The sequence below is a fragment of the Eurosta solidaginis genome, chromosome 4 (assembly GCF_040869045.1).
Source record: "Eurosta solidaginis isolate ZX-2024a chromosome 4, ASM4086904v1, whole genome shotgun sequence".
NCBI classification, from domain to species: Eukaryota; Metazoa; Arthropoda; class Insecta; order Diptera; family Tephritidae; genus Eurosta; species Eurosta solidaginis.
Genome location: NC_090322.1, coordinates 168295481 through 168308555, shown reverse-complemented (window position 1 = coordinate 168308555; position 13075 = coordinate 168295481).

The window sequence follows — 13075 nt, the reverse complement described above, 5'->3', positions numbered from 1 at the left end:
TAAATAAATGTATGTGTTTTCATGGAAACTTAAAAATACTAATAATAAAAACAGTTTTAAAAATAAAACTTTTAATCTTGCAAAATATGCATGTACATATGTATGAATTTCGTAGTAAGCTTTCTATTGAAGAAAAGTAGCACATGCCATAAGAAACTTGTAATCTATTAAAAACAAAATAATTGCGCAAACATGCATGTATAAAGTTTTAAATAGAAAAAAAAACAGAATTAAAATAAAATATGCAAACATTTTAGAGAAAGTAAAAAAAAAACAGCAAAATTAACAAGAAATATTTGAAATTAAATATTATACACACATACATGTAAGATTTTAATGAGGTTAATGAACTCGAAATATATACATACATAAGTAAATAGCTACGAAAAAAATAATTCTATATATACATATGTACATAAAATAAATATGTTATTTATATTACAGCATATATGCAATATAAACATAAGTATATAAATATAAATACAAACATATGCTATGTATATTTATACAAATACATAAATTTTAAGTAAATCACTCGATAAATAGTCACCCCTCCCCCCTATTGTGAGTGTCGATTGCAGTAGATAGTCCACTGCTGAGCGATAACCGATTATCTTTATAAAAATATATTTTATACATCGAAAAGTTAAAAAAATATAAAAATCTGTTATGTATAAGATATAATGATTCAAAGATTGCATAGAAACAAAATTAAATGGAAAAGATGGAATCGACAAATACTTACTCGATTCTATTCCGATCGATACTCGCAATAGGGTGACGTAAATTGGCTACTGGGTGAAATATCACCTTATCTAGGCTACAGTTGCTAAAACGCCCTATATTAGCAAGTTATTGAAAAACGACCTATAGCAGAGTTTATCTGAGGGACGACCTACCATAGAATTATTTTCAAATACGTCATATTTAAGAATTTCATAAAATAACGTCCAATCCCAGAATTAGTTTCAAAATCATTCATTTAATAAAATTTTAAGCTGCTATACGGCGTTTATGGAAAATGAACTCTGGGGTAGGGCGTTCGTCAAATGAATTCTGAGATATGGCGTTTCCGAAAGAAAATGAAACGTGGTTTTTATGAAATTGAAAATACGGCGTTTGTGATTCCACCAAGAAATTGAAATTAAATGATGTTTTGGTGATTGAATTATATTTATTTTTGGCCTATAAAACTAATTTGAATATAAAAGTGAAAATTTCATAATTCATGGCTGAAATATTTATTGGTTTCAAATCCGATTCCGACAACAATAGGATTCCATGAGACCCCTGATTATTTCAATTTGTTTCGAAAACGTCCTAGATTAAAATTGGTTTAAAGCAAGCCTTATTCAGTTGGATATGTATTGAATTCATTATTTATATAGCGTTTTTGAAAGAAATTACTATAAAGTGCTTTGCTTTGGTATGCTTTTATAAAGATAGGGCGTGCTCAGGCATCATAGTTTGATATAGGGCTCTCATCAAAGTTTTACTGACATGTGACGTTTTGAAACAGATGCAACATGTGTTGGTATACCGCGTTAGCTTTCCGATAGTCGACACTCGTCGGTTCGATACTTCATTCATTCGATATTGAATACTCAACTACAGCGTTCTGGTTTCCGTATCTTTATGTGTGTATTTGAGTTTTCGTATTTTAAAAAGTGTTCAGGAATGGTGTTGAAGCCACCAAAATATTTTCCTTAAGGGCCAATTAAACTTCCTTAACCCTAACGCCATAGTCGTAATCATACCTATATCCATAACCATCTCCAATCTGATCGATTAATGGTGCTTAATCTAAAAATCGTTTAATTTCAAAAAATGAAGAAAACGCAAAAAATTACAAACATATTCCACAAAAAATAAGTCTCTTTGTCTTAACGTATTCAGAACAATGAATAAAATCTACAAAAAGTTATTAAATTCACCAATTCAAATATTTTTAGGTTATGGATATGGCGAGAAACCAAAAACCAAATGGTTGGCTATGGTATGGTTATGCCGTTAGCGTTATGGTATGGCACCATTAATCGATTACATTGATTTCCAAAAGGTAGGTTCGTTCAGCTGATTTATCTGGTTATGGTTTTATGGTTATAAGTCACCATTAATTGGCCCTTTAGTCATAACCATATTTTTACTTAACCGTATCTATTGGTATCGGTTGTTGTGCCTTAACCTAAAAGTGTTATAATTTTATAAGAAGAAAATTCAAAAAATTACTAAGAAATTACACAGTTAATAAGTCAGTGAGTCGAAAAGTAGCTAAAACTAAAATAAAATATCCAAAAGGTCACAAAATTCACTTACAAAACATTTGTAGTTAAGGTTGTGGCGAAAAACCAATAATAAATTGCTCGGATATGGTATAGTTATGGCTAGGGCGTTATGGTATGGCATCTTTGACCTATTACATTCCATATGGATCACATTAATGTTGCATTTGCATTTTAAATCTATATCCGTATCTGGATCACGCTTCATTGGAACGTAAAAATTGATTTGCATAAAGTTGGTGGGATCAGATGTTTTATATGGATATGGGTGTAGTATGCTTTATTATTTTTTATTAATATTTAATCAATATTCACATAGATTGTATCTTCTTGATGTAAAAATTGAAACATAATGAAAATTTTTTAAAATAAAAAAATCAATATTAAAAATTAAAATATTGATAAAACATATTAAAATTACAAAGTTCAAAGTAACTTAAACACAAAGTTAAATAAAAATAATAAGAACCCTATATCTTCATTTTTATGAAATTTTCACGATTTTTAGGTTAAGGCACCAATAATATGGATAAGTGAAAATATGGTTATGACTAAGGCGTTATGACTATGCCAACTATGTCAACTCAGGCTTATACAATTCGATTGTTGTATATGTATCCAACAGTTTTTATCGAATATTGCGGTCGACACGTGTTATGAAAAGGAAAACTTATCATTTGGTTTACGTTCTGTTTAGATATCGATTAACGGAAAGTTACCCCTGAGTCTGCGTCCAGTATGTTGGTCGGAAGTTCAACTTTACGCATAAATAGTTAGCTAATATCTTTGAGGATTTGTTTCCAGAGAAGACTTCATTGAGTTCAATGCTTTTTCAGCTCATTTGTGCATAACTAAGTAATGGTGTGGTGTGTTTATAATATACAACTGCTTACAACTGGGGTGCAATTTGCATTGCTCATATCAAATAGCAAATATTCGGTAATTAAGTAGAAATATCGCAAATATGGTGGTGTGAAAATATTCATTTTCGGTAATGATTGCCAATCCGTATTTAAATAAATCATCTGAAATTGGTTCCAATTAGAAGAAAGGAACGCAACACTAACAACTACATATGTAAATGCATAAAATGTTCAAAAAAAAAAATAAAAATAATTAAAGCTAAGCATACATATGTAATGAAGAAAATTTTTAAAGCTGTACATTAAATGCAAATAGTAGTTTTGAAAGAAACAAATTCATAAAATATTGACATTAACATAAATTTAAAAAGGCAAGCACAGTGGGGAAATAGGTTAAAAAAACAAAAAACAATAAGGCAATAGCAGAAAATTAAAAAAAAAAAAACTAAAGACACACCTGTGAACAAAAAAAAAATATTTATCAAGTCGTAGCTGGTATTCAGCATCCTGCTGGGACGTTTAATCGCTGTTACCGTTTAAAGAACAGAGACCTTGGAAATGAGTAAGCAGGCTAGAAATATTTTATGAAAATCTTGCGTCATATCTTGTCATATCTTTTTTGGAAACAAACCGGTTTCAGCGTTTTGCCATCTTCAGTGCTCTTTCGAAAACGAAATTGAACACTTAAGATGGCACATCGCCGAAAACGGGTTGCCTTGAAATCAAAATTGACAAGGGATGTCTGGATACTCTTACCATGTCGGAAACATCAACAGTAAAGGTTAACAGTTCGCTGTATTCGCTGTTACTGAAACTTACATTCGACTTAAAACCATTCGTCTTTCGCCGAAGTTCGTACTAGTAGCTTAAGCTTCACAGATGCATGCTTTTCTTATATCTTTTTCATTCTGAAAAGTCGTCTCACTTCCTCTTCCAGATTGAAATCGGAAAGTGACAATAATGTTTCAGAAAAAATCGATTAGATTTCTGAATAGTTATTTGCATTTCAGGAAACTCCAATTGATTTTCAGAATAGGTAATTGTATTTAAGAAAATATAATTATATTTGAGAATATACAAAATGGATTTCAGAAATCATAGGTTGTTTGCTAACGCCTTTTTCCATTTGAAGTCTTCGTTATTTTTAAAGAAGCGCATGAAAACTGCAGCATTTAATTCAATAATGTCGTAAAGGTAAATTTGCTTGTCCTGCCAGTGCAAGGCTCCTTTGCTTCGGAGCAACGGCTCCAATAAATGGAGGAAAAATGGACGACACAAAAGCTAACAGGCGTTGGATTGCACCTTTGCATCTACTATGCAGGTGCAATAGCAATGCCAGATATGACAGTTGGAGAATAACTTTTTTTGAAATTTGTTATTTAATATATATACATATTAGGGCGGGTCAAATTGTATGGGGAAAAAACTTCAAGTGCACATCCAGTTTCTGAATCTACATACTGAGTAATATTGTCCATGGGACCATAGGTCTGAAATGAATTTCGAGCCTCCCTAATTTTGTTAGAAAATATGTTTTTTTTTTTAATTTTTATTATTATTTTTGTTAGAAAATATTTTGGGCTATTTAAATATTGAATTTGCAATATGGAAAAGTAAATTATTCGTCGATTTTTGCAACAAGTTATTCTATTTTCCCCAAAAACAAGTGATAAAATGCGAAAAATAGGAGGAAAGCGCCCTATAGCGGCGAATATTTTACTGTTCCATATTGCAAATTCAATTTTTAAATAGTCCAAAATATTTTCTAATAAAAATAATAATGAAAATTTCTATAAAAAAATATTTTCTAACAAAATTAGGGAGGCTCGAAATTCATTTCAGACCTATGGTCCCATGGGCAATATTACTCAGTATGACCCATAGATTCAGAAACTGGATGTGCCTTTTCAACAATAAATTTGACCCACCCTAATACACATATATGGTGGCCGCTGTGGTGTGATGGTAGTGTGCTCCGCCTACCACACCGAAGATCCTGGGTTCACGCCCCGGAAAAAGCAACATCAAAAACTTTAGAAACAAGTTTTTTCAATTAGAGGAACATTTTTCTAAGCGGGGTCGCCCCTCGGCACTGTTTGGCAAGCACTCCGATTGTATTTTTTCCATGAAAAGCTGTCAGTGAAAACTCATCTGCCGTGCAGATGCCGTTCGGAGTCGGCATTAAACAAGTAGGTCCCATCCCGTCAATTTGTAGGGAAAAAAAAATAGGAGCACGACGCCAATTGGAAGAGAACATATTAACATATTCTGAAGTCAGACTATCTTTTATTAAATCAAATTGATAATTTCAGAAATCCAACTACATATTCTGAAATACGGACTGAAGGGCCGTTTCTCACGTAAACTTTATGATTTACATATTTTGTGAACAAAATTTCTGTTTACGGGGAAGATTAATTTTTGAGTTCACAAGAGAATAGGGATGGAGTCAATTTAAAGTTTTGCAGATTTTTGAAAATTTGTTCCAATGGCCGATTTTTTTCAATATAGAAAGAATGCATTTTATATTTTTTATATAAATTTTGTTATTCAATTCATAATATTTTTTTTTAAATAAACCAAAATAAATAAATAAAAAAGATAATTGCAACATCTGTTAATACTGTTTTTTTTTTTGTTCACAGGTGTTTGCACATTAGTGTGGTCCTTAAGTATATATGATATTGATTTTGAACCCAATTGGAGACGGTTTAAATTTCTCTATGGTAGATCGAAAAACGATAACTATTTCGGGTGAATGATAAACTCGATAAACTATAGCCGCAGAAAGTCAATACATATGGGGTATTCCATCCCATTTCGACCAATTTTGAACCCGACCCCTTTAAAATTGGCTGAAAGTTTTTCTTCTTTTTCTAGCTTACGAAAGACTTTATTCAGAAGTTTTTCAAATTTTTTCATCCAAGTCAAAAAAAGTTATGAATTTTTAAAACAACACCGTTTTTGTTTTCAAAATGCTATCTTTTTCAAAAATTGACCGTTTGGGATCTTTTTTTTTTTTTAATTTGTTTTAAATGTACTTTTCGGAAAAAATTCAAAAAAATTGTTAACGTTTTTTTTGTAATTTTTCAGTTTTTCAAGATTTTTCGAATTTTGCCCTTTTTTTTTCTCGTAAAAAACTTAAATCAATTCTGTAATCATCCCCACTAATCCCGGAGTGAGCCGAGATTTTTTTTTTTTTTTATTTAATTGAAAAAAAGACTAAAATTTTTTTTGTATTTTTTCCGAAAAGTACATTTAAAAACATATTTAAAAAAAATGATCCCAGACGGTCAATTTTTGAAAAATTATAGCATTTAAAAAAAACAGTTTTTTTCAAAATATTTAAAACTTATTTTGAGTTGGAAAACGGTGTTTTTTTTCAAAATGCTATAACTTTTTCAAAAATTGACCGTTTGGGATCATTTTTTTTTTTTAATATGTTTTTAAATGTACTCTTCGGAAAAAATACAAAAAAAATTTTAAAGTTTTTTTTTTCAATTAAATCAACAAAAAAAAAAAAATCCTCGGCCCACTCCGGGATTAGTGGGGATGATTGCAGAATTGATTGAAGTTTTTTATGAGAAAAAAGGGCGAAATTCGAAAAATCTCGAAAAACTGAAAAATTACTAAAAAAAAAAACTAAAAATTTTTTTGAATTTTTTCCGAAAAGTACATTTAAAAACAAATTAAAAAAAAAAGATCACAAACGGTCAACTTTTGAAAAAGTTATAGCATTTTGAAAACAAAAACGGTGTTTTTTTTTTAAATTCATAACTTTTTTTGAGTTGGATGAAAAAATTTGAAAAACTTCTGAAAAACGTCTTTCGTAAGCTAGAAAAAGAAGAAAAACTTTCAGCCAATTCTAAAGGGGTCGGGTTCAAAATTGGTCGAAATGGGATGGAATACCCCATATACATACAATTTGGTTGCGATTGGTGAAAGTTAAGATGTGTATCGTGTAGGTTAAAGTTCAGATTACTCTATGAAGATATCAAGACAAAAACTATCGCACTCGAAGCTCTCACATAGGAACCAAAATGTTCAGTTGATATCTTTGACCGTAGTGTAACTGTTTAAACGGTTGAAAAAAGGATACAACTCAAAAATATCGTTCGTTTGATTTTTAAGGGCGGACCCCTTTAGTATACGTGCTGCATTTCAATACGTAGGTTTTTATTATTGTTAAACTTCAGGGTGCTTTTTTGAATAAGTTACATACACTTCCCTTCATTGGCGCATTCCCAATAGAAAACATTTAAAATTGTGCAACAAAATGCAAAACTATAATTTAATTATACTAATAACAGCGTGCAATAATTTCAGGGCTAATGCCCTGGGGGCGGAATGGTTGCAACTCAATATGAAATACCCAGACACATATACAGCCGTCCATATCAAAAAGGCAGTAAAGTGTAAAAAGTATAATCAAAGAAAATTTTATTTAGGAAATTTAAGATTTTTCAAGTAAACTTCAAACTTACGACCTTACTTAGCTGGGAACTTCAAGAGGATAATGATTTCATATTCATTATGAATTTTAAATGTGTATTTATTTAGTTATGAGTAAATTGTAATCACAGAAATTTATTGGCATTAAAATTCCTTAAAGGCAGTAAGTGGGTTTTTTTTTTTTTCGGACGTTGTGGCAGTGCACTGCCCTCAAGTGGCCCGATGAAACCAGGCTAATCCAGTTTGAGATCTAAAACCGCTCAGCTACAGAGAAACTCATCAGCTGAGAAATATAGATTCATAAAATACAATAGATTAAAAGTATAAATATAATTTTTTAATTATTAAGAGAAGATAGAACCGTCTTTTTTATGGCAAAGAGCGAGTCCGAAACATTAATTATTCTCGAGTGAGAGTTATAATGTTTAAGATTTATAGGTTTATAATGCCTTGAAACTCGACATGGAACATTCAAGTTTACTTAGTTCAAAAGAAATGTGCTTGAAATCGATCCATTTAAAAGTCTAGCCATTAATAGTACACCTAGCATTTCTCTACGACTTGCAAGGGTAGGAAGATTTATTAGTTTTAATCGATTAGTGTAAGGAGGAAGATTATACGGAGAGTCCCATTGAAGATTTATCAAGGCGAAAAGTAAAAACTGTTTTTGAATTGATTCTTGTCTATTCACATGAACTTGATAACGCGGATTCCAAATTATCGATCCATATTCTAATATCGGCCTCACCAATGATGTGAAAATGGTTTTTGTAACGTAAGGATCACTAAACTCTTTTGCCCATCTTTTCACAAATGCTAAAACTCCTTTCGCTTTATTGGCTGTGGCATTAATATGAGGGTTGAAACTAAGTTTGCAATTCATTGTAACTCCCAAGTCGGCAAAAACATCAAGTTTGGCCATTGATTGTGTAGGAAGCTGGCTGTATGTTTCCACGTGAAAAAGACATGGATTTACATTTTTCTATGTTGAGAGGCATAAAATTCGCATTACACCAAGTAACTAAACGATTTAAATCCGCCTGGAGTACATAACGTTCTTCAACCGACGCGTATGACTTAAAAAGTTTTACCTCGTCGGAATACATTAAAATTTTAGAATATTTTATAGTTGTGGAAACATCGTTTATAAAGATCAAAAACAGAATAGGACCGAGATGGCTGCCCTGAGGCACACCGGAGGGAACATCGATGACATTTGAACAAATAATTTTAAAAATGACTCTTTGAGTTCTACCGCAAAGATAGGAGGAGATCCAGCGAGTTGAAAACCAGCAATTTGAGTTTATAAACAAGTAATGTGTGGCGTACTTTGTCGAATGCTTTGCTGAAATCAGTGTATATAACGTCGGTATGATGATTGTTTCTAAACCCATTAAAGACGTGAGTTGTAAATTCAAGCAAATTGGTTGTGGTTGATTTGGCTCTACAAAAGCCATGCTGAGAACTATCTATCAATGTAGAAATCGAAAATGTAAGGTGATTAGTAACGATTGCTTCGAAAAGCATAGGGATAGCGGAGAGCTTTGCTATTCCAAGATAGTTTTCACGACTTGCTTCCTTTTTTATGGAGGGGGATAAGAAAAGATTCCTTCCAAGCCGTCGGGAAAATGCCATTTTTTAAAGAGAGGTTAAACAGATCAGTAAAGGGCTGGCAAATGTATTCCGCACATTTTTTAAGAAAACATGTTGGGATCAAATCGGGACCGTATTTGAAGAATTCGTTTAGGGTCTTTAGTTGTAGTACTGCCTTTTTGATATGGACGACAGTATATTGGAATCATGAAATCACATGGATTCCCTGAAAACATTTCCATTTTTAAGAATAAACGTAAAAAATGTAGTATAGTACCCATTATAAAATTTTATAAGAAGTTTATTTTGTGGGTTATATTAAAGCAAAAGATCTCATACGAAAATGACATTTTTCCTATTCTTTCGGTATGAACTAAGTACTTAGGAGTGTCGAAATCACTTGATGACTAAAATGTTCTATACAAATATTCGGGAAATTACAGTAGGGTGCTTTCAGACTGTCCGCAAAAATGCTGTTGCTTGTAGAAATTAGTGGTGCAATAAACAATTGAAAACAACTTACAGTAATTGTGAAACCGCTTAATATTACATTAACATTGCACCATAAACTCGTCCTAATGGCCCAGTACTGCTAAACTCCAAAGCTGCCCTTTAAATCGAGTTTATTGCGCAATGTGAATGTATAATAACAAAACAGTCCATAAACTCTGCTTATTTTAAGTATTCCAAAACCAAATTAATAGCAACAAATCAGCAATTTATCCAAAACCATCACAACATCAAAAACTAAAATAATGCAAGAAATAAAAAATTATAGGATTTCTATTACAACATACACTGAATGTGAACAAATAAGTTTCATTGAAATAAACAACAATAGATACGCATAAAACTGCTTGCTTCGAGAAAAAAAATATATAATTTACTTGATAGCCACAAATCCATCTTTGATTTGCAATTAAATTATTAAAATTGCCAGAAATAAATAACCAATGTAAAATTAACTATAGTTACATACAATGCATTCACTTTTAATATTATAGAGTATTTATGTACTCATACTACGATTACATACATATTAAATATCGAATAAATAATATTGTTTAAAAATACCACAAGCAAAGGATCCCCAAAAAAATAAACCCGAAAGCTACCAAAATTTAAAAAAGCAAAAAGAATTCAATAAAAATCTTGAAAATAAAATAAAACAAATATATAAACATAAAAAATAAAATAAAATAAGAAAAAAAACTTCAAAGAAAAACATGCATTTAATTTACCAGGGTATATGGGAAAAAGGGTCACTTTTTTGTGTTTGAGGAACAAACATCTAAGCAGAGCTGGGTAGTAATGATTACTTTAGGTATTCAATTACCATCAATTCCCCATTACATGCACTTGAGGAAAGTAATCAGTTCCTTTCCTCCACAGCAAAGGAATTGATTACACTTCAATTCCTCAAAAAAAAAAAAAACCATCGTTTTTTTGAGGCTCGAGTACAAGCAATTTTTTTGCTCAAATTTAATTTCTGCCCCAATACTTTCGAAAGGAATTGCAAATGTAATTGAAAATTTTCCAATTACTTTACAAGGAATGCCAAAAGTAATTAATAATTTCCCATTCCTCAAAGGAATTGCAAAAGTAATTGAAAAATTCTTAGTGTAAAAAATATTTTTTTGCGATTCAAGCTGTGACTTTATGAGGCCATAGTAACTCCTTCGACCATAAGAAATTTTTTTAAAGCAGAAGTGCAATTCATTTCTCCTCGCCTCGCGAAAGATTGTATCACCGTACTTTAGATTTGCTGTTGACCGGCCGGCCAATTGCTTTGTACGTGGCTAAGAACGTTTCTTCATCTTTTCCCCAAGTGCTACTGGCATGCGACTTGAGGATTTTGTTGCAGCTTTGTACTTTAGATACATCTTCGATAGCATACGCCTTGAAGGTGAGGGTGTGACCGAATGTTACCCCTCAGATCTTTGGTATGAATGACAATCGGTATCGCAACACCACCGAAGTGAACGTTCAATATTCCACGTCGCAAAAGAGAGTGGCCGTGGATTTGGTCGGCTAGGTTCAGATAATTTGCAGTCCATCTTTTTATACAAAGGGGAAAGGGTGAACCTTCTACATATTTGACAAATAAACTTTTCAAAGAAGAAGGTGAAACGATGCATGATTTTTACGCAAACTTTTAAATATAAAGGAGCTTTAAAAGCTTCGGAGGTTTTATACGGACGCCTCTTTGTCATTGATGGCTCTAATATTATTTATTACAATATGGTTCAGAGGGGCAACTATGGATGGATGAAAAGATCAAGAATACGTGAAAAAAGCTTTTCGGTACATTAGCAGTGTTTGCGTTATGCCCGCTGAATGTATCAAAGAAAATTAAAAAAGTATAACGCTATAGCCATCCCCAGCGGAGAGATACCCTTACTTAGCCGGGAAATTTAAGAGGATAATGATTCGATATTCATTGGTGTTTTCAAATGCCTTCAGTTACCACTCACAAGAAAAATCGGATGAAATAATGAAAAGTGTGACCCGGACTAAGTTCTTATACACAGAGTAACTTTTGCCCTGCAAAAATCGTTGGATCATGTGATCCACTTGTGTCATACTGGAGTACTCCATGGATTACTCTGATGTAATGCTGAGCTGGAGTATATGGTCGAGTCCTAGGACATCGCAATTTTAATTGTGTCATACTGGGTACTCCATGGATTATTCTGATGTAATGCTGAGCTGCAGTATATCGTCCAGGCCTAGGACATCGCAATGTTAATTGGACCACATTTTTTGTAAGAATTGTGGCTAATTTTTGGAGCACTCGTTTGGTCCATAGCGATTACTCCATGCGATTTTTGCAGGGTAGTTTTTCAATTACTTTCGCAATTCCTTTGTGTAATGGAATGGGAAATTCGAAGGTACTTTTTCCATTCCTTGTAATATAATTGAAAGAAATTTCGATTACATTTCCCATTGCTTTCGAAAGTACTGGGCAAGAAATTACATTGCGTAAAGTATTTTTTTCGTTTTCAATTACAAACAAAAAATTTTTTGTACTCGAGCGTCAAGGAAACAAAATCACTTTTTGTATTTTGTTTTGAGGAATTCAATTGTAATCAATTCCTTTGCTGTGGAGGAAAGGAATTGATTATTTTTTCTAATTACTGAGGAATGTAATGGGTAATGTAACGGAATTGAATTTACCCAGCTCTGCGCTGAATCTGGCTGGACTATCAAGATAATTTGCCACCTTTTGTCCAGATGAAAGAATCAACAACAGATTTTAAAATATTAAATTTTAAAATACATGCATCTGTCGAAAACGTTTTATAAACTCTTAAGATGTGTGGGGCTTTTCCCATGAGGGTTTCCACTCGAAAAACTTGATATCTCCAATATCCTCGAAGGTGGATTGTAGGAAACATTAACTGGTGAAAAGGAACTACCGAAATACGGATAGGTTGCAAAGGGAGAGGGTCTCAAAATTTCGCTCTTTTTCTTTGAGACTTATAACCATAAAAATCAGGATTAGTGACTTTTTTTCAGTACTTCAAAAAAAAAAAAAAAATTGTATTCTAACGCAAAATATTAGTTTTTTGCTGCTCTTTAAAATTTAAAAATTTTTTGAATTACGAACCGGCTTTGACTTTTTTAGTGTTGTTCAAAATAAACCCCATTACCCAAATCCCCTAAAAAAATGCTGTCCATATGTCAGCCAGTTCAAGTTAATACTCAGGTAGCACACTTTACATCTTTATTAGTAGTTTATTTGTGAATAAACATTTCATTGCCGCTGCTTATCAGTAGGTACTCAGGGAATACTTAATTTGTTCACATTAGGGATCTGGTACTTGGACAACCATCATAAAAAACATAAATCCGAGCAATAATAGATTTGTCGTAGAATTAAGT